Raw genomic sequence first — 25,274 nt, forward strand, 5'->3', positions numbered from 1 at the left:
CTGTTGGGTGTCCATCCAACGGCCATCGCGCTTCTTCAATCTCTGCTCTTCCTGCTCCAACCTGTCGAACAAGCATCGGCGGGACTGCCTGCTCCCTCCTCCCCGCGGCCGGTTGTGCTGCCACGCAGGCCTCACCGCCCCACCGTACTCCCGTCGCTGGCCTAGCCATCCCTCTACTCACCCACACCTGCTGTTATTCTCCAGCGACGACAGACGAACTAGTAAACCCTCATACAGTCGTACTCCCCTCCGCGTGGGAAACAACTGCCGAGTCTTCCCTGGCTCCATGTCGTTCCCTTCCTAGGCCTCGCCATCGTCCATCGCCCTGGTTCTCTTGGCATGGTGTGGTCAACGTGGTCAACGACCGACATGCATCTGAAATGGACTGTACATGGACAAGCTGACAGCTGGGTCCACGGCCGCACGCAAGGAAATGCCTCCTTATTACACGCAAAATGATGATTCCTCCACCTAACATCTGGGACCCACCGAAAGGGCCTCTGTATTTCGTGAAAAAAATGTTACCGCCGCTGACAGCTCGGACCCACCAGCTATATCTTTGCACGCAAGGAAGTGCCTCCTTATTACGGACAAAAAAATGAATACTCCCCCTGCTAGCTCGGACCAAGTATAGTGGGCCTACTAAGTTGACGGGGTCGGAGGGCTTTGTCAACTTAGTCAATATTTACGATTCTAGCTCGAGTGACCGTACAATGTCCATCTAACGGCCGTAGTGCTTCTTCAACCTCTGGTCTTCTTGCTCCAGCCGCCCAAAGCAGCGCCGGTCGTGCCACCTGCTCCTACCTTCCGTGGTCGGCGGTGCTACCGCGGAGGCTTCACCGCCCCCATACTACTCCCACCGCTGGCTAGGCTGTCAGGACCCCGACTCGATGTCACATCGGTCTAGCTTGTAACACCGCATATCACTTTGCGGCCTCACGCACGGTATCCCCACGGGTGTCGCCTTACCTTTGCCCGGGACCGTTTGCGCCTTTTGGCTCACGTATATGATAGTGTCGCTAGCATCCATATGATAAAGAGCCCGGGCTGACATGACTAGTCGTAAACCCAAAGTGGCACAGTGCTTACAGGGACAGGCATCCATGACCCAGCAACGAACGTGTCGGTCATCAGCAAGTGGGTCCGGGCTGTAGCACTGGGCTAGCAGGGCTCCGGTAAACCGGGCTGTAGCGGGCTAACAGGACTCCGGTACTCAATGCGTGACATTTCCCCGAAGGGACAGACACAGGAACGAAGAAGGACACATGCCGGCCAGCCTAAGTGTTCCAGAGCAGTAGCAAGCTACCATGGCTCAGTGGTAACACTAGGAGACATTTCCCGGTAAGAGAGGCTACTAAGGATAAACAACTAGGTAGTCAGATCCCACACATATCAAGCATTCCAATCATACACACAATATGCTCGATATGTGCAAACACAACAAGGCATCACAACATGACTCTATGACACAAGTACTTTATTTAAGGCTCAGAGAGCCATACATAACATACACAAAGGTACGGGTCACACGACCCAGCATTCAAGTCATACAGTCTTACAAACCAGCAGCGGAAGTAACTTGTCTGAGTACAGACAACTAGTAAAATAAAAGAGGCTTGGAAAGCCTAGCTATACTACGTGGTCCTTCACAAGCTCAGGATCACCACCTGGGCCTTAGCCTACTCATTGATGTCAACTTCTACGTAGAACCCATCAGAAGGGGTTGCAGCGTCTTCTGTAAAAATGTAAATTATAGCAACATGAGTACAAAGGTACTCAGCAAGACTTACATCAGATCCTACATACATGCATATTATCAAGAAGGGTTGGTGGAGTTATTGCAGCAAGCCAGCTTTGACTCTTGGCTAGGCTAACCTACGAGACTCCAACTTGAAATGGTTTTGCGCACACGAGTCCACTACTCTCCACTTCAATACACTACCGAGGATCCACCTCCATCTTCCTACGGAAGAGCCATCCTCGGCACTCACACTTATCTTGAGGCTTTTAGTAGTTTCCATTTACTTGTCTATGAACTGTATAGGCAACCAAGTAGTCCTTTACCGCGGACGCGGCTATTCGAATAGATCATGATAACCCTGCAGGGGTGTACTTCTTCATACATGTTTCCACCACTTAGCGTCTGCACACGACATGTGCTCGGCAGACTTCAAGCGAAAGCCGACGTGGGTGTAGACCACGACCTACCTAAACACTTAAGCCTCTAGTCCAGGTTTATCGCCTATCCAGGTTCCATCCGCAGGGAGTCCGGCCGAGGTTTCCCATACGGCCCCGAACGATGTGAACAGGGTTCCCGAGATACCTAACGGGTATTCGGTACACCGTGCCACGTACCTACCGCATCACAGCCCACCCCTACGGTCAGCGCTGCCCACGGCCTCCAGTAGGCTACAAACACCAGAAACTACTTGCAACTCCTGGACAGAGAGCTAGGGTGAATAAGAAGTCGAGCGGGGTCATATTTCAGGGCCCAATGCATGGTAGTAGCTGTATCTTAAATCACACATACAGATCTCAGTGCTTAAGGTCGGCTTCAATGAAACAACCCACCATGTACTCCTACATGGCCTCTCATCGATACCTTTACCAAATCATGTTCACCACACCACTCTCATTACCGACATAATCATTTCACTCTAGCCATCACCCAGATGAACCAGACCTGACACGACTCTAAGCATAGCAGGCATAGCAAGGTAGGAACAACACATACATATGGCTCAATCAACTCCTACACATGCTAGTGGGTTTCATCTAGTTACTGTGGCAATGACAGGTCATGCAGAGGAAATGGGTTCAACTACCGTAGCACACAGCAGTTTGAAACGCATTGTCTTAATGCAGTAAAAGAGAGCAGGAGCGAGAACATGGGATTGTATCGATATGATCAAATGGTTGGTTGCTTGCCTGATGGTTCGATGCACTGATACGGTTCTTCGTTAGGGTAATCACGGTACTCTTCGGGGGCAGAACCTGCCGCAAAGAACACCGATACACAACCATCACCAAACAATGTGCAACAATATGATGCATGCATGAAACATAGCAATATGAGTGTGTTGGGCTAATGCAACTAAGACCAGAAGGGTTTGAACCAATTTGAATCAAAGATTCAAATTTCAAACTCAAACATGGCCTTTTAAAGTGCTTTTCCTTGTTCTGCATTAAACATCAGGTTAACTTGTTTAATCATGCATGAAAATAGTACAGATGGATAGATTGGATTTTTCTGGTCATTTTTCATATATAATTTGTCTGATTTGGAGTTACAGAATAAAAGTTATGAATTTTTGAAGTTTAAACTATATTCTGGAATTTCCTATATTTGATTAATTCCAGAAAATCAATTATTGCGTCAGCCTGACGTCAGTGTGACGTCAGCAGGTCAACGGAACACGTCCGGGTCAAACCTGACAGTGGGTCCCGCGTGTCAGTGTGATTAGATTAATTAAAGTTTAATTAAAACTAAACCTGTTTAATTAACAGGGCTGGGCCCCACCTGTCATTGACTCAGGGGAGTCAACCAGGGCCCACCCGTGGTCAAACCCGGGTCGGCTGCACCGGTGTTTAGCCGCCGGCGAGCCCGACGCGGCGGCGAAAGTGGTTTTGGCCGTTTCGGCCACCAAATGGGTCGCGGAGACCACCGGAGTGGAGCGGAGGACGAGCCGCAGCTCTTGGTGGAGTCCGTTGGGGTCGGGGTGGCCGGAGTTGGCACCGGCGACGACTTTGGCAGCCACCGGGGTTCGGCCGAAGACGAACTTGATGCTTGTCACATCCCTAGCTTCTGGTAATGCTCTAGGCTAGCTTCGTGTGTGCATCATGTTTAAATTCTGAAATTTGAACTGAGGGAAATTGGAAGCCTCAAAACCCTAAATAAATGAAGGGCAAAAACCCTAAAATCTCATTCATTGCTCCAAAATGCTCTCCTTAGATGTTTAATATTTTTGGCAAGGGTTTTGATCCAAACCAAAAATGATGAACATTTTAAAAGGATTTATTTTTGGGACTTTGAATTTAAATCATTACTTATTTGCATTTGGGCATTTGAATACTATAAAATATTTTAAATGCTCAAATAATCCCAAACTGAAATGTTTACTGTAGGATATATTTCTAACAGTGGTCATGAGCAGTTGCATGATTTTTGGGATTGATTTAGTATTTTTAATAAAGCCACAAAGCTGCAGAAAAAAAAATAGAAAACAATAAGTAAAAGACAGAGAAGAGAAAACTTACCCGACGCTTACCTGAGGCCCACCCACCTGGTGGCCCAGCAGATGCCGGCCCAGCCCACCACTGCATCCCTCCGTCGTCTTCCTCCCCTCGCCCCGAAGCAGCTGCGTGCTCGCACGCGCACGGCCGCGCGGCCACCTCCTGCTTGCCGACGAGCCCCTGGCCGCGTGGACGACTCCCGCAGGCCGTCCCGATCCCGCTGACCGTTTCGCTCACTCTCCTCCCTCGACCCTCCCTCCTCTGCTCCCTCTCTCCCGCCTGGACCGAACGGAGCCGCCGTCACCGACGAGCTCCCTCGCGGCCACAGCCACCCCCTCGCTCCCTCTCCACACCCCTGAGCTCCGTCCCGACCCCATGAAGCTCCACCACGACGCATGCGACGCCGGGTGCCCTGTAGCCACGCCATCGCCGCCATCTTCATCGCCACGGCCGGTAATCGCCGCCGTTCGATTCGCCGCCGACAGGACGTCCCCGAGCCCACTTAGCGTCTCGTCCGACTCCCCGTGAGCTCCTCTTCTCTTCCCCTCACTCCCCGCACTTGATTTCGTCCCCTAGCTCCTTCTTCCACCACGGCCGAAGCTCGCCGCCGCCGTGCCTCGTCGCCGTCGTGGCCAGAGCCACTGGAGCTCCCACCTGAGTGCACCATCGTGCTCAGAACGTCTCCACGAGCCCGTTGCCTGCCGCAGCTCACCCTCTCGTGCCCCCTAGTGGTCGCCTGTGTCTCACCCGAGCTCCGGCGGCCGCAACCGAGCTCGCCCCCGTCGACTCCGGCCACCCCAGGCCCGGAGACCACGACCATCCGACGCGCCATCGCGCCAGCTCCCCGTAGAGCCAAAGGGCGCACCGAACGGTGCAGTATAGACGAAACCCGAGCCACCCCGGTGCGGCTCCGCCGCGTTTTGGGCCGTCGCCGGCGAAACTCCGGCGACTGCCGACGTGGCACGCTTAATTAGCGCTAATGACGCCCTAACCAACCCCCTAGGCCACTGACTGTGGGCTCCACCCCTGGTCAAACCTCAGTTAGCGCTGGGTTTGACCGGGATTAGCTCCTGTGTCACTGACGTGTGGCCCCCACACGTCAGGTTTGACCTGGGGCGCCCAGTTGACCCTGCGGACGTCACTGTGACGTGGGGCTGACGCAATAAGGATTTTCTGGATTTAAAAATAATCAGGAAATTCCAGAAAATAGCTAAAACTTCTAAAATTCATAGAAATTCAACCGTAACTCCAAATTAAATAATTTATATATGAAAAATTATCAGAAAAATTCAAGGAATCCATCTGTACCATTTACATGCATGTTAGAACAACTTATCACTACTGTTTAGGGCAAATGAAGTGAATGACATTTAAATAACCACATATGGAGTTTGAATTTGAATCTTGGATTCAAACCAACTTCATTTAATCTGGTTTTAGATGCATTAGCCCAAAACACATTCATTTTGCCATGTCATGATCATGCATCATATTGTGCATTGCATTGATTGTGTTCCCTTCTGTGTTGCCGGTATTTGTCCCCTCTCGATAGACGTGATACCGATGATGTGATCGTTGACACCGATGAAGAGCTATATTATCTTCAGAAGTGCCAGGAAAGCAAAACCCCCTTGTTCATTCCGATAAAATCCCACTCTCTCGCTCCTGCTCTCTTTTACTGCATTAGGACAACAACGACATATTTGATACTTGCTGCGGTAGCTGAACCCTTTATCCTTTGCATGACCTGTCATTGCCACAGTAAATAGATGAAACCCACTAGCATGAGTAGGAGTTGTTTGAGCCCTGATGTGCCTACTCATTCATGCTTGTTTGTCATGCCTGCTACTGCTTAGAGTTGAGTCAGGTCTGATTCATCGGGGATGAATCAGAGGCGTGTGAACATGTCCTACTATGGGTGAACTAAGTGTGTGAACACGATTTGGTAAAGGTAGCAGTGAGAGGCCATGTAGGAGTACATGGTGGGTTGTCTCATTGCAGCCGTCCTCAGGAACTGAGTTCTGTGTTTGTGATCCATGACCAGCTACTACCACACATTGGAATGCTTAAGTGCCCCTCTCGACTTATTAATCAACATGATCTCTGTCCAGGAGTTGCAACTAGTTTCTGGTGTTTGTAGGTAGTGTTAGTAGTCTACCAAGTGGCACCCGGTACAGGTGGGCTTGGGACAGACTAGGCACAGTGGCCCGGTGTACCAAGTGGCACCCGGTTGGTGGGCTTGGGAACCCTGCACACATCGTTTGGGGCCGTAAGCGACACCCCGGCCGGATCTCCTTGCGGATGGAACCCGAATAGGCGATAAACCTGGACTAGAGACTTGTTCGGTTAGTCAGGTCGTGGCCGACTCCCTCGCCCGGCTTCCGCTTGAAGGTTGCCGAGGTACATGACGTGTACAGGGCGATAAGTGGCGAAAGCGTGTGTGAAGAAGTACACCCCTGCAGGGTTAACATCATCTATTCGAATAGCCGGATTCCTCGGATATGGAAACTTGGACCCCTTGCATAGTTCATAGACAAGTGAAAGTGGATACTCTAAAATACGCAAGATAAGCGTGAGTGCTATGGATGGCGTTCTCGTAGGGAGACGGGAGCGGATCCATAGTGGTGTATTGATATGGTGAATATGTGGACTCATGTGCGCCACCACAAAAGAGTTACATTGCAGTCGTAGTTCAGGTTAGCCACCGAGTCAAAGCTGGCTTGCTGCAGTTAAACCCCACCATCCCTTTGTTGATAATGATGCATATGTAGATAGTTCTGATGTAAGTCTTGCTGGGTACATTTGTACTCACGTTTGCCTATTTTATGTTTTTGCAGAGAGACTTCAGTCTCACTAGTAATTCCGCGTGGTCTTCGACGTTTAGCTTGTTACCTCAGCTACGATCTTGTGCCCTCGGCAGGATCTGGTAGATAGTCAGGCTTCTCAGCCTTTTTCAGTTATAGTTGTCTGTACTCAGACATGTTAAGCTTCCGCATGTGCTTTGACTTGTATGCTCTGATTGTTGGGTCATGAGACTCATGTTTGTAATATCTCGCTCCTCGGAGCCTATTGAATAATTACTTGAGTTGTAGAGTCATGTTGTGATGCCATGTTGTATCTGCACATATCGAGCATATTGTGTGTATGTTGTTGAAATGCTTGGTATGTGTGGGATCTGACTATCTAGTTGTTTATCCTTAGTAGCCTCTCTTACCGGGAAATGTCTCCTAGTGTTTCCACTGAGCCATGGTAGCTTGCTACTGCTCCGGAACACTTAGGCTGGCCGGCATGTGTCCTTCTTCGTTCCTGTGTCTGTCCCTTCAGGGAAATGTCACGCGATGAATACCGGAGTCCTGTTAGCCCGCTACAGCCCGGTTCACCGGAGTCCTGCTAGCCCAGTGCTACAGCCTGGATTTACTCGCTGATGACCGACACGTTCGATGTTGGGTCATGGATGCCTGTCCCTGTAAGTTTGTGCCACTTTGGGTTTACGACTAGCCATGTCAGCCCGGGCTCCTTACCATATGGATGCTAGCGACACTATCATATACGTGTGCCAAAAGACGCAAACGGTCCCGGGCAAAGGTAAGGCGACACCCGTGGGAATACCGTGCGTGAGGCCACAAAGTGATATGGGGTGTTACATGCTAGATCGATGTGGCATTGAGTCGGGGTCCTGACAACGCTAGAGGGGTCGGTGAGGCTCGGGGAGTGGCTAGCTAGGTGCTAAGTGACACGGTGAGCATGATGGACACCGTGGAGTGGTCGGAGGGTGACCGGGAGCACGTCGGCGACGAGCTCCACGGCGGTGGGTGCGGTTGAGCTCCGGGAGGTCGCTGCACAGCTCGGGAGCAAGAAAAGGAGGGGGGGAAGATGGCTAAGCTCACAGTGAGTGCGACGAAGCCCTTGGTGTGGCTGGAGATGGACCGGAGCGACGACGGCGTTGAAGGGGATCTCCGGCGACGGCGGTTCGGGCGAGGTCGTTGCGGTGGACTCGGGCATTGCGAGCGCTCGGGGCTCGGCTTGCTCGATGGAGTGGACAACGGCGGAGCTCCTGGACACGATGAGAGGACGCACGGGTGGCGGGGAGCACGGCTACGACGAAGGCACGGCGATGGTGGCGTCGGCCATGGCGGGGGAGCGCGAGGGGGAGGAGCTGGAGAGGAGAGGGGGTGTCTGGGGGGTTCGGGGGAGCGAGAGAGGCTGATCCACGACGTCACCGGGCGCGGGGAGCGGCGAGGCGGCGAGCAGGTGCGTGGCACGCGCTGCGGTCGCCGTCGGGCACCTGCCTGCCTGCCTGGCCGGCAAGCAGCTCGCTGGAGCGGCGCTGGGCTGGGCCGGCAGGTGGGCCGGGTGCTGGGCGCCAGGTAAGTTTTTCCATTTCTTTCTGTTTTCTGTTTTTTTAATACTTCTGCAACTTTGTTGAATTAAATAAAATACTTAGGCAACTCCTAAAATCACCAAACTACTCCTGGTCCATAGTTGGATTATTTCCAACATGAAACATTTTAGTTTGGAGATATTTGAGCATTTAAATATTTTATATAATTTTAAATGCCCAAATTCAAATATTTATGATTTAATTCAAAAACCCTAAGATGGCCTAGGAAAATGTGCATCACTTTTGGCAGAGGTTCTGAACCAAGACAAAAATGATGGGCATTTTAGAAGGGCATTTCAGGTTCATTGAAAAAGTTTTTAGTAAACCCTAGTTGGTTTCAGAGGGGACTGGGGGTTCTGTCATCCCCATTTCAGGTTTCTGGTGAAAGAATAAACATGATGCAACACTCTAATGCATGACTAGCTAGGGTGTGACATAGGCCATGCCTCCACTCCACTCACACACACCCCCTGTTATTCTGCAGCGACGGCAGCGCAGCCGAACCAGTGAACCCTCGTACTCCTCTCTGCGTGGGCATCCACTGCCGCTTCTTCCCGGGCTCCATGTCGTCCCCTTCCTAGGCCTCGTCGTCGTCCACCGCCATGGTGCTCTCGGCGCGGCGTGGTCAATGTGGTCAACAACCGACTTCCATCGGAAGAGTACTATACGTGGAGAGGCTGACAGCCGGGTCCACGACAGCCGCAAGGAAGTGCCTCCTTATTACGCAGAAAATAATTATTCCTCCACCGGACAACAAGGACCTACCGGACGGGCCACCAGTATTTCGCGAAAAAAAATGTTTCCCCCTTGACTGCTGGGACCCACCGGACGGGCCACCGTGTTTTGCAAAAAAGACGTTCCCCCCACTGTCAGCTCGGACCCACCGGAAGTGCCTCCTTATTACGCACAAAAAAATGAATAGTCCCCCTGCTAGCTGGGATCCACCTTGGTGGGAGGCTGACTTGTGGGCCTACTAAATTGACTGGGACGGAGGCCTTTGTCAACTTTAGTCAATATGCACGATTCTAGCTCTATTGACCGTACGATGTCCATCCAACGGCCGTAGTGCTTCTTCAACATCTGGTCTTCTTGCTCCAGCCGCCCAAAGCAGCGCCGGTCGTGTCGCATGCTCCTGCCTCCCGTGGCCGGCTGTGAAGCCGCGGAGGCCTCATAGTCTCCTACTACTCCCACCGCTGGCTAGGCCATCCCTCTACTCACCCACACCCCCTGTTATACTGCGGCGACGGCAGCCTCACACCGCAGCCGAACCAATGAACCCTCGTACTCCTCTCCGCGTGGGCATCCACTGCCATGTCTTCCCCGGCACCGTGTTGTCCCCTTCCTAGGCCTCGCCGTCGTCCACCGCGGTGGTGCTCTCAGCGCGGAATGGTAAATGTGGTCAACGACCAACTTCCATCGGAAGAGTACTGTACGTGGAGAGGCTGACAGCTGGGTCCATGGCAGCCGCAAGTAAGTGCCTCCTTATTATGCGCAAAATAATTATTCCTCCACGTGACAGCGGGGACCCACCAGACGGGCCATCGTATTCCGTGAAAAAAATGTTTCCCCCATGACTATTGGGACCCACCAGCTACATATTCACACGCAAGGAAGTGCGTTCGGGCAAAAAAATGATTCGCCCCCTGACTGCTGGGACCCACCAGCTACATCTTCGCACGCAAGGAAGTGTCTGACAGTCGGAACCCACCTGGTCGAAGCGTACGTAGCGTTGTCATTCTGGTCATGAACATGTACGTACATACTGGTGGATGTAGAGGCGTGCACGTGTCGTAGTAGAGGCGCGCATGTAGCATGTACACGTACGTACAACGGCCAGTGTGCAAGAAAGAAAATATGGCCACGTACGTACATACGGGCGGGGTCTCAAATGCCTACTCACCCATACGTACGGCCAGGGCTCGTGTATGGCTGGGTTAGAATGGAGAAACTACGTCATCGTCGTGTTCATGGGGAGGCAACAGAATGCGTCATGTTCATCGGGAGGCAACAGAATGCGTCGTGTTCATCGGGAGGCAATGGAACGCATGGGAGCCAACCGGCTTCGACGGAACAGCCGATGGAAACGAGGCCTGGCGTACCGCAGAACGGAGGAAACGGCCTTGTGTTCGATCGACCACGTTCGAAACGGGATCCTGTTCATCGAGAGGGGTCTGGCGTACCGCAAAACAAAGGAAACAGACTTGTGTTGGACCTCCTATGGTCGAAACAGGTCCTGTTAATCGGGAGGGGTGTGGCGTACCACAAAACGGAGGAAACAGACTTGTGTTGGAGCGCTGCGGTCGAAACAGGGGTCATGTTCATCGGGACGGGTGTGGCGTACCACAAAACGGGACTCCACGGGATATTGTTCATCTCCACCGTCGACCTCCTCCAGCCTCCATGGGCTATTGTTTATCCACCGTCGACCTCCTCCAGCCTCCACCTGCGACTGTTCATCCACAGGCTCCTGTTCATCCAGCCTCCACCGTGTGCTACTCCACCGGCTACTGTTCAACCACCCCTCTCCACGGGCTCCTGTTCAACCACCCCTCCACGGGATAATGTTCATCCAGCCCTCCACGGGGTCGTCCTGTTCATTCGGCCTCCACGGGGTCGTCTTGTTCATCCAGCCCTCCACGGGGTCCTATTATTCCAGCCCCAACCGGCTCGGTCGATCGGGGTCCTGTTCATCCAGAGGCAACACCACGGGGTCCTTTTCATCCACCCCCATCGCTCACTGTTCATCCAACCCCGCCCCTCCCGCAATGCTCACTGTTCATCTAGAGGCAGCATCAATCGGCTTTAGTTAGTTGCAGTAGTGAAGGAATCGCTCGATCGGGTTCAGTTAATAGCCTTCAATCGATCGCTCGGGTTCAGTAATGCGTAGCCTGTACTGCAACCGCTCGGGTTCAGTTAGAGCCCAACGGCTCGCTCAGGTTCAGTTAGAGCCCAACGCCTCGCACACATGCGCGTACGTGTATGAGATAAACGCGCATCGCTCGGCCCTCGACCACCCACTGTAACCGGGAACTCGCCAAAATTTTCCTCGCCCTCGCTTCTACCACGGTTTTTTCCATCATGGACGGCCCAAAGAATGTCATGCAGCTGCGTCTCCGGCCCGCCCAGGATGAAAAGCCCATTTTCTGTCATGATTTTTTGTCGTAGAAGTAGGAGCCCACCACATCTATGATGATACCGGGTTTTGTTACAATTATCGTCATTGAAGTGTCATAAGCATGATAGAAAAAAAATCGTTCAGCCCAAAATGTCACGGATGTGTCTTTTTTTTGTAGCGTACCCCCATGCCACTTCTGGCCAGTCGGCCGTCCAGCTGGGAGTCCGGGGGATCTGTGCACCCGGATAAAGCCCATCCAAGACCTGCGACCCGACGCGTTGAAGACTGCAAAGCAGGCGGAGCGTCGGCTCAAGACGCATCTAGACGGCAGGAATTGTTCGCCCAAGCTCCTGGGCCTGTCCAACACAATCTCTACACTCTGCGCCTGGGTGATGGCACCAGAGTGGCCCGGGAGGTACTCTGTTCGAAAGAAGACAAAGGGATTAGAAGCCGGCTTCCAGCGATAGCTGACGGCTAACTAGTCGGTGAATAAAGAAGACATACCTTCAAGCAAGACCTCAGTCACCGAGTAGCCGTCCGACAGGTACTTATCCCTGTCGGCCCAGCCCGAGCGCAGGGACTCAAACTCGGCCTTGAGGCACTTCCCCATCCTGCAGAAGTCGGACCTATTCCGCATGCTAGGTCGTCTGGTCAGCCAGCTCCTTCTCAAGCCGGTCGCGCTTCGTGGCCGCCTGGCTGAGCTCTAGCTCCTTAGCCTGAATGTGGCCCTCGAGCTCGTGCACCTGGCTCCTCAGCTGTGCGGCGGCCTCTGCAAGAGCAAAGAGGAATCATCAGCATCTACATCAACTAAAGCAAGAAGCTGCGGGAGAAGATCCGGCCCGGCGGCTCAGCAGTCGGCCTGAATCTCGGGGGCTACACCCAGTGGGTCCGCTTGCGTGCCCCCACTAAAAGTCGGCCCACATACCTCTGCTCGTCTGCAACTCGACAGTCCGGGTGGCAAGCATCTGGTTCTAGAAGTTGTAGGTGGCCGCTCGCATGTTGTGATAATCCTGCATCAAGAGAACTACGCCGAGAAATAGAAACACGCCTTTAAATTCCAACCCGCCTGCTCAGCAGCCAGCTTGCAACTCGGGGGCTACACACAGTAGGTAAGCTGGCGCACCCCCACTAAAGATTGCAAAATTGAAATGTAGAAGGTCAAGAGCATACCCAAATGGACATCTGCATCGCCACCATCTTGTTCCTCACCTACAAGAGAGCGGCGCCATCGGCGGAGAACTTGTCCACCACATCCTGCACCGCAAGGTTCAGGGCGGCCGTGCCGGTCCCCGTAGTCCAGCCCAGCGCGGTGGTGCTCGTGGCCCCAGTATTGGTCTCCTCCGAGCTCGTGGCTCCGGTTTTCACCAGCGTCGCCACGGAGGTCGCCCGCGCTAGGCGCAGGCGCAACGAGACGCGTGCCTTCATGGCCTGCCTCGTCACGGATCTGGCGCCGGCCAGCGGCATCTCCGGCCCTCTGGGGTGGCCATCACCCCGCTCATCAGCACCCAACATGTGCTAGATCTCTACCGCCTCCAGGATGGTGGTGTTGGCAAACTCCTGCTCCGACACCGACCGGTTGGCTCTGGCTGCCCCAGTAGGTCTTTGGTTCTCCCTCACCTGCAACTCTGGCTGCTCGAGGTTGGCGGCCTCCGGGATCCCTCCACCAACTGGATCCACCGCGGTCTTGGCGTCGGCCTCTTCTTGCGCCTTGTTCGCTGCCTTGGCCTACACCGTTCTTGCAGCCCGTGCCTCCGCCTGCGCCAACGCTGCCACCTGGGCATCGGCCTATGCCCACTCTACGGCCGCCCGCTCCTCCCGCGCTTCACGCGCGTTCCATTCTGTCTCCTCCCGGAGGGCGGTGGCTGGATCCACATGCTGGGCCTCCTCATAGCCGCCTGTTGACCTGATCAGCGAAGCGGATGGAGCCCGCGTTGTGGCAATGGGCGCCCTGCTCAGCAAAGTGAACAAGAATGAGAAATTTTCAAAGGGGAAGAAAAACAATCTAGACAGTGCAGTAGATGCACTTACCCGGATATCATCGTTAGCTCCTTCGAGGCCCTCCGGGTGGCGGCCGCCTTTGCGGCCTGTGCTACTTAGTCGCAGCCGCTTGCTTGGCCTTCTTAGGAAGCTTGTTGCCGAACATCCCCTAGGTGCTACGCTTGGGCGCGCCGGGTGCGGCAGCCAGCGCTCCGCTAGCTAGGTGGCCACGCTGTCGAACGGTTGGCTCCCGTCCTCGCGGCGCCTTCAGGGAGCCGCTACCCCTTGCCGTCTTCATCATCGGCCGGCAAGGACCGGATGTCATCATCTCCTCCTACGGCTCCACCTGCTCCAACACCGCCTCCCTCGGCGGCGTCATCCTCGCCTCCGTCCTCCAACGCAGCCTCCCCTAGCCTGGGGTCTCCCACATCGCTCTCCTCGCGGTCTGGCGTCCATTGGTGGCCCGAAGCTGGCGCGTTGACTGCTCCCTGGCCAAGAAAGCGCTGCCTCGCGTCCGGGTGGTCAGGTCGGATGAAAAGTGCTGCATTGGCAAAGAATGGGGATCAGATACTCCCTGGTGGTGGCGGGTTGGCGCGGCTGTATGGCTGCTTGCCGAATTGCCAGTCGGCCTCACTGAGCTTCCTGTCAAAGAAATAATTGACATGGCGGACCACTTCCACCATCGGGAGCTCCTTCGTGGACATCTGGCATGGGTCCTGACGGTCGCTCATGTCGCATATCAGGTGTGGCCGTGCTTGGAGGGGCGAAACCCGGCGGTAGACAAAGGCGGCCAGCAAGTCTGCCGGCTTGAGGCCCTCCGAGTCCGTCATCTCCTGAAGCCGGACGAGGACATTGGTGATGGAAGCCGGCACCGGCCTGGGTTGCTGCCCCCAGTTGTTCCGTGGCTCGGCAGGCAGGCCGATCGCGAAGGCCGGTAGGTTGATTTAATCACGAGTCGGGTGGAGGTTGTGGATGTAGAAGTACGATTTTTGCCATAGCTTCACCGACTCCAGCAAAGCGATGGGAGGAATTTGGGTCCCAGAGCCGGTGCGCCGCATGGAAACGTAGGCTTCGTACTAGGCTGGCTTGCCCTTGGCTTGGGTACCCAGCTTTAGGTAGAAGAACCTGCCCCATAGCTCGATGGTGGGCAGGACGCCAAGGTAGACTTCGCAGAAGGTCACGAAGGCAGAGAGAAGCGCCACTATTTTTGGGGTAAGATGATGTGGTTGGAGACGGTAGAAGTCGAGGAAGGAGCGGAGGAAGATGCTCGCAGGCAAACCATATCTGTTGAGGAAATGCCTCCAGAAAACAAAGAACTCCCCGGCCCTCAGCGCCGGTGAAATGTCCCCGTCATCTGGGAGCCGCGTCCCCACGACCCCCTCGACGGGAAGCCTCCGCATCACGCGGAGGAACTTGATGTTGCCCTCATTCATGTTGGAGTCGTCCCAATCACCTCGCGCCATTGCTTGGGGCGGCCCGGCGACGGCTCGACAAAGCTGGGTGGCGTTGGTGTTGCGGCGGCGCTCCGGTGGCGTGTGGCACAGCGGCGCGACAAAGGAAAAGGAGAAGAGGACGAAGAAGAGAGTGGGAGGGGGTGTGCGTGCGTTTGGCCACCCCTCCCCCTCCATTTATACTGCATCGATGGCGGGGCCGAGGCGATGCTTTGGGGGGCATGGGACTAACTGCGCCCATGTCCCGCACGCCACCGAAAATCCCGCGCTGTTATGGTGCACAATTACTCAACCTCGGAAGGGCAACCGACCACCTTAGACGTAGCAGATCCGCGAACATGCCAAGGCCGTGTAATGGCGGGCCCAGGCCTACGGTGGCGTCCCATCATGCGTGTGGGCTGGCAGGCTGGACTAGCTTGCTGGCACCACGCGGCGCTCAAGCAACGGGCGGCATCTCCCCAACGCCCGCCATGACGATTCAAAATTCAACTTACGACCGACTTCGCCGCGGCCGGCTCTTGGCACGCAGTTTCTCCCAGCCGGATGGAACAAAGGTGTAGGATCTCTTGAAAGGGGAAAATGCTGAGGCACTCCGGCTACGATCCGTGGCGTCTCACCAGCTTTGGGGACTACAATCGGGGGGGTGGACCCTGGGAAGCCTCATCCGCACCTAAGGACATTTGAAGACATCGGGGCTAGCAAGGCCCCTCGTCCCGACTGGTCACACGGCTGGCTCCCAGGGTCGGTTGGTACCACGCAGCCACCTTCCAGAAGATGGCGCGCCCCTAGAAGATAGCTCTGGGGCTGGCCGGCTCCCAGCAGCTGGCCCGTCCACTCCCTCGGAGTCTGCACTCAACCACTATGACAAGATGGAGCATATCAACAGTGCCACCTGCTCCCCTCAAATCCCGACATGGCATGGCTACAATACGTGCTGAGCAGGAGGCCACCTACCTGACTGACAAAACATTGTAGCCATACGACCCCTAACGCGGCCCTCTTTAGCACAGATCGTGCTACAGTTAAAGGCAATCAGCGTGACCCGCAGGTGGCGGGCCCTACTTGTTGGCCGAATTATCAGCAGCCGGCGGGACCCTCCATAGGTGAGCCCCAGCAGCCGGCGGAGAACTCGGCGACCCAGGACACTCAGCAACCAGCCCTAGGGCCTTGTAGCTTTACCATTGTACCCTTAGGGGTCAGCCTACAAGGCCACCCTGGGCTCACCCATGCAAAGGTTCACCATCCACTCCACTCACACACCATACCTAGGAGAAGCAAGCGATATCTCTACCCCTCTTCCTCTAGCAAAACAGCTCAATGAGGAACCTTGTACACTCTTGATCATAGTCATCATAGCAGGAGTAGGGGTGTTATCTCTCCAGAGAGCCCCGAACCTAGGTATGTCTCATGTTCTACAAAGCTCGTGCTCACACTCACTTCCGGACCCCGACGACGCCCTCATGGCTCCCAGAATCTGCCCCACTCTAGCTTCTCCTACAACCTTTGACCCTCATTTGTTTTACAATCCTAACTAATTAGTCCCTAACTAGATAGGATTGTAAAACAAATGGGGCTCAAAGATTTTGGGAGAATCTGGGAGAATCTAGCAAAAGAATTGGGCCTCCATTGTAATCATTGTGACATGTTATTTGTATGTCATTGTTGTTGGCCAAGCTTCTTAGGGACAGTTATTCCTAGTTATCCTAAGAAAATAGGCGCCTTTGAATATACGATCCAGACAATAGGCCAATGATGCGGCTTGAACTACGTCGGTATTTCCCCAACGAGGAAGGGATGATGCAGCACAGCTATGGTAGGTATGTCCCTCAGTGATGAGACCAAGGTTATCGAACTATTAGGAGAACCACACAACACCAAGTAAATGGTACCTGCACACAAAGAGCAAATACTTGCAACCCCACGTGTTAAAGGGGTTGTCAAACCCTTTCGGGTAACAATGCTAGAAATAGTCAAGTTGACGAGATAAAATTGTAGTAGATTGATAGATGCAAATAAAAGCAAATAAAATTCAGAATTGTGCAAACACTCAAGATCAGAAAGAAAAGGACAAAAATAACTTTTCTTCCTTGGGTTGCCTCCCAACAAGCACTATCGTTTTATGCCCCTAGCTAGGCATAAAGCAAAGATCTAAGTGTTGTCATCTTTATTTCTAGATCCATACAATGCCCTCATGACTGATTCATATGGTGGCTTAATTCTAGTTCGAGGGAAGTGTTCCATACCCTTTCCTTAGTGGAAATCGAAATTTAATATTGCCTTCTTTCATATCAATCACAACACCGATAGTACTAGAAACGGTCTACCAAGAATAATTGGACAAGATGGATTACAATCAATATCAAGAACAATAAAATCTATGGGAACATAATTCCTATTTTCAAGAATAAGACCATCACTAATTCTTCCCATAGGGTTTTTAATAGTAGAATCCGCTAAGAATAAATTTAGAGAACATTTTTCAATATCGGTAAGACCAAACACATAACATAAAGATTTCAGAATTGTAGAAACACTAGCACCCAAGTCACATAAAGCAAAACTCTCATAATTTTTAATCTTGACTTTGATAGTAGGTTCCCATTCATCACGTAATTTTCTAGGAATTGAAATATCTAACTCCAACTTTTCTTCTAAAGCTTTCATCATAGAATCAATAATATGTTTAGTAAAAGCTTTATTTTATTTATAAGCATGGGGTGAATTTATCATGGATTACAACAAGGAAATACAATCAATCAAAGAGCAACTATCATAATTAAAGTCATTGTAATTCAAAAGATTGGGAACATCACTAGTAAATGTTTTGACCTCTTGAAACTCACTTTTATCAATTTTCTCAACAAGATTTTCACCCTCCAAATTATCATGACGCCTTCTAGCTAAAGTTGACTCTTCTTCAGTCCTTTTATCATCAATCTTAATTTTACTAAATAAAGAATCAATATAAGAAACACCCATCATTTTAAGCATGGTGGTTCTTTTCTTACTTCCATCCATACAAACATATAAAGCTTTAGTTGATTCCTCAACCTTAGGCACAAAAAAGTTCATCCTGAGATTTTCTACATCAAGCGAAATTCTATCGATGCTTCTAGACATATCATCAATCTTATTCAACTCTTCTTCTATCGTAGCATTGAAGACCTTTTGAGCATTGATAAATTCTTTAATATTATTGTCAGGACCCGAATCCTAAGTCACACCGATCTAGCATGTAACACATCATATCACTTTGCGACCTCACGCACGATATTCCCATGGGTGCCACCTTACCTGGCCCTGGCCCGATTGCGCCTTTTGGCTCATGTATAAGATAGTGTCGCTATCATCCATATGACCAAGAACCCGAGCCGACATGACTAGTTGTGAACCGAAAGTGGCACTAACTTACAGGGATAGGCATACATGACCCAACAACGAGCGTGTTGATCACCAACGTATGAACCCAAGTCGTAGCAAGCTACAAGGACTTAAAGGAACAACGCTTGACATTTCCCCGAAGGGACAGACACAGGAACGAAGAAGGACACATGCCGGCGAGCCTAAGTTTTCCGGAGCAGTAGCAAGCACCATGGCTCAATGGAAGCACTAGGAGACATTTCCCCATAAGAGAAGCTACCAAGAATAAATAACTAGGTTGTCAGATCCCACACATACCAAGCATTTCAATAACATACACACAATATGCTCGATATGTGAGAATACAACATGGCATCACAACAAAACTCTAGGACTCAAATTATTTATTCGATAGGCTCCGAGGAACCAGATATTACAAACATGATTCTGATGACCCAACCATACAGAGCATACAGGCAACAGAAGCATAATATGTCGGAGTACAGACATCTACAAATGAAAAAGGTTGTGAAGCCTGACTATCTACAAGACCCTCCCAAGGGTACAAGATCGTAGCTGTGGTAACAAGCTAAACATCGAAGTCCACGCGGAACTATTAGTGAGACTAGAGTCTCTCTACAAAACATAAATTAAGAAAATGTGAGTACAAATGTACCCCGCAAGACTTACATCAGATCTAGCTACATATGCATCAGTATCAACAAAAGAGTGCTAGAGTTTAACTGCAGCAAGCCATCTTTGACTCAGTGGCTATCCTATACTATGACTGCTGGTAACTCTTTTGAGGTGGTGCACACGAGTCCACATATTCACCATATCAATACACCACTATGGATCCGCTCCCGTCTCCCTACGAGAAGGCCATCCATAGCACTAATGCTTATCTTACACATTTTAGAGTATCCACTTTCACTTGTCTATGAAGTGCACAAGCAACCCAGTAGTCCTTTACCGCGGACACGGCTATTCGAATATATCATGTTAACCCTACAGGGGTGTACTTCTTCACACATGCTCTCGCCACATACCGCCATGTACACATCATGTATCTCGGCAACCTTCAAGCGGAAGCCTGGCGAGGGTGTCGGCCATGACCTGACTAACCACACAAGTCTCTAGTCTAGGTTTATTGCCTATTCGGGTTCCATCCGCAAGGAGATACGACCGGGACACGGCCCCAAACGATGTGAGCAGGGTTCCCAAGCCCACCAAACGGACGACGCTTTGTACACCGCTGTGCCTAGTCTGTCCAAATCCCACCTGTACCGGGTGCCACTTGGTAGACTACTAACACTACCTACAAACACCAGAAACTAGTTGCAACTCCTGGACAGAGATCTAGTTGATTAATAAGTCGAGAGAGCTTGGGGTGCCCGGAGCCCAATGTGTGGTAGTAACTGTCTTGGATCCCAAACATATAACTCAGTTCTTGAGGATGCTTTCAATGAGACAACCCACCATGTACTCCTACAAGGCCTCTCACCGCTACCTTTACCAAATCGTGTTCACGCACTTTGCTCTCCATAGTAGGACATGTTCACCACATTGCAATTCATCCCCGATGAATCAGACCTGACTCAACTGTAAGCAGTAGCAGGCATGACAAACAAGCATGAATTAGTAGGCACATCATGGCTCAAACAAGTCCTACTCATGCTAGTGGGTTTCAACTATTTACTGTGGCAAAGACAGGTCATCCAGAGCAAAGGGGTTCAACTACCGCAACATGTAACAATTGAATCATTGTTGTCCTAATGCAGTAAAAGAGAGTAGGAGCGAGAGAGTGGGATTGTATCGGAATGAACAAGCAGGTTTTGCTTGCCTGGCACTTCTGAAGATAGCATTGGGTCTTCATCAGTGTCATCGATCACATCACTGGAACAACGTCTACTGAGAGGGGACAAACACCGGCAAACAAGAGGGAACACAATCAATGCAATGCAACAATATGATGCATGATCATGACATGGCAATATGCTGTGATTTGAGCTAATGCAACTAGCAACAATTTAAATGAAGTTGGTTTGAACCAAAGGTTCAAATTCAAACTCCACATGTGGTTATTTAATTGTCATTCATTTGATTTGTCCTAAACAGTAACCAAAACTGGTTCCCACATGCATGAAATGGTACAGATGGAAAGATTGGATTTTTCTGATCATTTTTTCATATATAAATTACTTCATTCTGAGTTATAGATTAATTTCTATATTTTTGAAGTTTAAACTATTTTCTGAGATTTCCAGGATTATTTTAAATATTGAAAATGATTTACCGGGGCTGACCACAGTCAAACCTAATGTGTGGGGTCCACATGTCAGTGACACAGGGCTAATCTTGGTCAAACCCAGTGTTAACTGGGTTTGACCAGTGGTTGGGCCCCACTGTCAGTGCCTATTAAGGGGTGCTTAGCTGGTGGCGGTTAGCAATAATGACGGCCAGGTCAACCCGCCGGTGTTTGGCCCATGGGGACCATTTTGCGCGGTGGAGGGCATCGGGTTTGAGCTACGCTCGACGGTTTCAAGCGCGTTTTGCGGCTATGGGTTGCTGGTGCACGCGCGCATCCAGCGGTGGCCACGGGAGGAAGCAAGGTGGATCGTAGCGGCCATGGCATCGAGCTGGGCGGCGGCTAGAGTTCGGGCTCGGTTGTGCGCGAGGCTACGGTGCACGGAGGGGCTAGGTGAAGTGCCCTACATGCTCCTTGGAACTCCAGTAATTCAACGGCGTGCTCGGACGCGACCGAATCAAGCCATGGCTGTGACAATGAAATGGCCGGCGGTAGCGAGCTTCGGTTGTGGTGGGCTGGCAGCTACGACATGTGTTTGACCAGGGGATAGGGGGAAGAAGGAGCAGGGCTCACGGGGAGGTGGATGGTGCAGACAGCAGGGTTGGGGAAGCATTGATTGTCGCGAATCGATGGCAGCGATCCACGGCGGCCGAGGCGAAGACGATGATGGTGGCGATGAATCAAGGCCTCTGAGCGTCACATAGCTTGGTGGAGAGGGCGAGGAAGACGCGGCGGAGCTTCTGGGCTAAGTGGCAGGGCGAGGGGTGGCCGATGGCTATGGGTACGGCAATCGGCAGCGACGAGCTTTGCTCGGTTGCTGCATGGAGGAGAACTAGGGGGAGAGGAGAGCGACCAGAGAGTGAGGGAGAAGTGAGATGTCATGCCCAAGATGCGACTCTATCCTAAAGGAACTCGAAGGTCCCACCAAGGATAGAAGCACATCTTGAAGACGCTTTCGCAAGGTGGATATCATTACATCAACATAACATAATAGATAGGGATACAAACATAAGGCATACAATGCCACACGAATACAACATCATCTTACATAAGAGTATCATCCGACTACGGATGAAACACAAATAGAAACTCAAACGACATCCACCCTGCTAGCCCAGGCTACCGACCTGGAACCTATCCCGTGATCGAAGAAGAAGCAGAAGAAGAACTCCAAACAAGCAAGCATCGCTCTTGCGTCATGATCATCGCAAAACCTGTACCTGCAACTGTTGTTGTAGTAATCTGTGAGCCACGAGGACTCAGCAATCCCATTACCATGGGTATCAAGACTAGCAAAGCTTAATGAGTAAGGAAGGGGTAAAGTGGTGAGGTTGCAGCAGCGACTAAGCATAATATGGTCGCTAACATACGCAAATGAGAGCGAGAAGAGAAACAAAGGAACGGTCGTCAACTAGTAATGATCAAGAAGTGATCCTGAGCTCCTACTTACGTCAATCATGACACAGAAACCGTGTTTACTTCCCGGACTTGCCAAAAAGAGACCATCACGGCTACACACGCAGTTGATGCGTTTTAATTCGGATCTGGTGTCAAGTTATCTACAACCGGATATTAACAAATTCCCATCTGCCACATAACCGCGGGCACGGCTCTCGAATGTTTAAACCCTGTAGGGGTGTCCCAACTTAGCCCATGATAAGCTCTCGCGATCAACGAAGGATATTCCTTCTCCCAGGAAGACCCGATCAGTCTCGGAATCTCGGTTTACAAGACATTTCGACAATGGTAAAACAAGACCAGCAAAGCCGCCCGATGCACCGACAATCCCGATAGGAGTTGCACATATCTCGTTCTCAGGGCAACACCGGATGAGACATCCTATGAGTAAAACCAGACCTCGAGTTTCCCCGAGGGGGCCCCGCAGTCTACTCGGTTCGGACCAGCACTTAGACAAGCACTGGCCCAAGGGGTCTAAAATAAAGATGACCCTCGAGAGAGCGACTCCCAAGGGAAAAGTAGGTGGTGGTGAGGCAAATGGTAAAACCAAGGTTGGGCCTTGCTGGAGGAGTTTTATTCAAAGCAAACTGTCAAGGGGGTCCCATAAATCACCCAACCGCGTTAGGAACGCAAAATGCGGGAACATAATATCGATATGATGGATACTAGGGCGGCAAGAGTGGAACAAAACACCAGGCATAAGGCCGAGCCTTCCACCCTTTACCAAGTATATAGACGCATTAATTAAATAAGAGATATTGTGATATCCCAACATAACCCTGTCCACCATGGAGCAATCTTCAAATTCACCTGCAACTAACAACGCTATAAGAGGGGCTGAGCAAATCGGTAACATAGCCAAGCAACGGTTTGCTAGGAAGGGTGACAAAGGTTAGAGGCTGACATGGCAAATTAGGAGGCTTGAAGAGCAAATGATAGGTAGCGCAGCAAAGCGATAGAACAAAGCAACTAGCATAGAAATGATAGTAGTGAGATCGAGGGTAGCGGTCATCTTGCCTGAAGTCCCGCAAGGAAGAAGAACGAGTCCATGAAGAAGATAAAGCCACGAAGACGAACCAAGCGTAGACGAACGAATCCTCACGATCGCAACAAAACGGGCTCTATCGAGAAGAAGGACACAACATAGTAAACACACCACACATGAACAAGGCATGATGCTCAACCAAGTATGATGCATGACAAAGCTACATGAAGCTACTCATGGCAAGAGATGATGCAAACAAGAACAACACATCAAGGCAAGTTTAAATGAGGCCGGAAACAGCATATAACAATTCTGGTAAGTCCTCATATGCAAGTTTCGAAATTGGTCCATGTCTGAATAAACCTTATGTTCAAGTTGTTAAACAGCAAGTTAAGATGCACCAAAATGATCTACATGAGATTCTAGTCAAGTTACATATAAAGTTCATTTAATTCGGAGCTATGGCCTAGAAGATATGAGCAAAACAAGTTAAACATGGCATTGATGAAAAATGCATACAAACATCAAGAAAACACTCTCAAACATGGATGCAACATGATAATATGAAACTTCATGCAAAAACAAGCAAGTTTCATATAGAGCACACTCAAAACGGAGCAACGGTTGAACACATACACTCTATACAAGTTATGCCAACAATCTGTCCATAACAGCAACTAGGCATATTGCAAGCATCAGAACAATATGCTACAGCACCCCAACATAAGAACAAAAGGCATGGGCATGAATTACAGGTAAAGCATGACAAAAGATGAACACTGAGCTATCTCCAGAAACTACAAGAACATGCCCAGAAGGACATGGCAATATTGCAAATAATAACATCAGGTTGCAATGTTTAGAGCTATCAACCAACATGTTACAAGAACTTAACATGGCAACCAAAGGCATGGCATGAATCTACTAATTACATAGAACAAAAGTCCCTTACTGACCATGAGCCAAAAGGGCACAGAAAATAAGTAGACATGGCATGGCAAGTTATATGACAGATTCATACATGGCAGAAACAACAATAAGTAGGCATGTTGGTGAGCTTGAACCACTCACCACAGAGCAATACATGGCATGGCAAGGCAACCAACAGTAATAATACATGTTTATGAAGCTAAGCATGGCAAGAGCAAGTTCATAGGGTGCATGTATCACTAGCAACAACCATGGCAACATTGAACTTATTGTTAACAGGCTGACAGCAACATTATTTAGCAAGTTTGGAGCAAGATAACAACATGTTACAGCAGGCTATAAATGCAACCAAGGGCATGAATGGATAGAGCATGACATGTATAACAAAACATCCTTAGTGAAAATCTCCAGATTATGCACAGAATGACTTGTAGCAGCAGGTTTAGATGGCAACAAAATATAACAGAATCAGCCTAGCAAAATAGTAACAGCAAGTACCCTACTTAACAAGCTTGATGCACTCACTACAAGACCCACAAAAATACATGGGTAGCACCACTGTGAAGATGGCATGACATAGAACAAATCACATGTAGAGCTCATACTCATAGGATGCACACATCAAATGCAACAAAAATGATAAATCACCAAGTTATAACAGTTTCAGCAGGTTAACATCATATAGCACTCTTGCGACGATGATTAGGGCATCAAGACAGCCTCAAACAAACATGTTACAATGGAATGAAATGTAGAGCATCTCACACCGAATATTTTGACATATTACACGCACAAATCGGAGCAGTATGCATGGAGTTATGATGCATTGAACATGGCATGAAAATGCAAATATTTCGGGACTTAGAAGAATTCGGACCTCGCGGGAAAGTCAACGTGGGCGGTTTCAGATCTGGCTCGGGCGGCGCGGAGAACAAGGTTCGCTGGGGTTCGCCGGAGTTGAGGCCGAGGAGGTCTCCCGCAAGGTCGAGGACGGCTCGGGGAGGTGGCCCCGGACCGGATCCGGCCGGCGGCGGGCGCGCGGGGAGGCGGAGAGGGGCGACGGGCGGCGGCCGGAT

The sequence above is a fragment of the Triticum dicoccoides genome, chromosome 6B (assembly GCF_002162155.2).
Source record: "Triticum dicoccoides isolate Atlit2015 ecotype Zavitan chromosome 6B, WEW_v2.0, whole genome shotgun sequence".
Lineage (NCBI taxonomy): Eukaryota > Viridiplantae > Streptophyta > Magnoliopsida > Poales > Poaceae > Triticum > Triticum dicoccoides.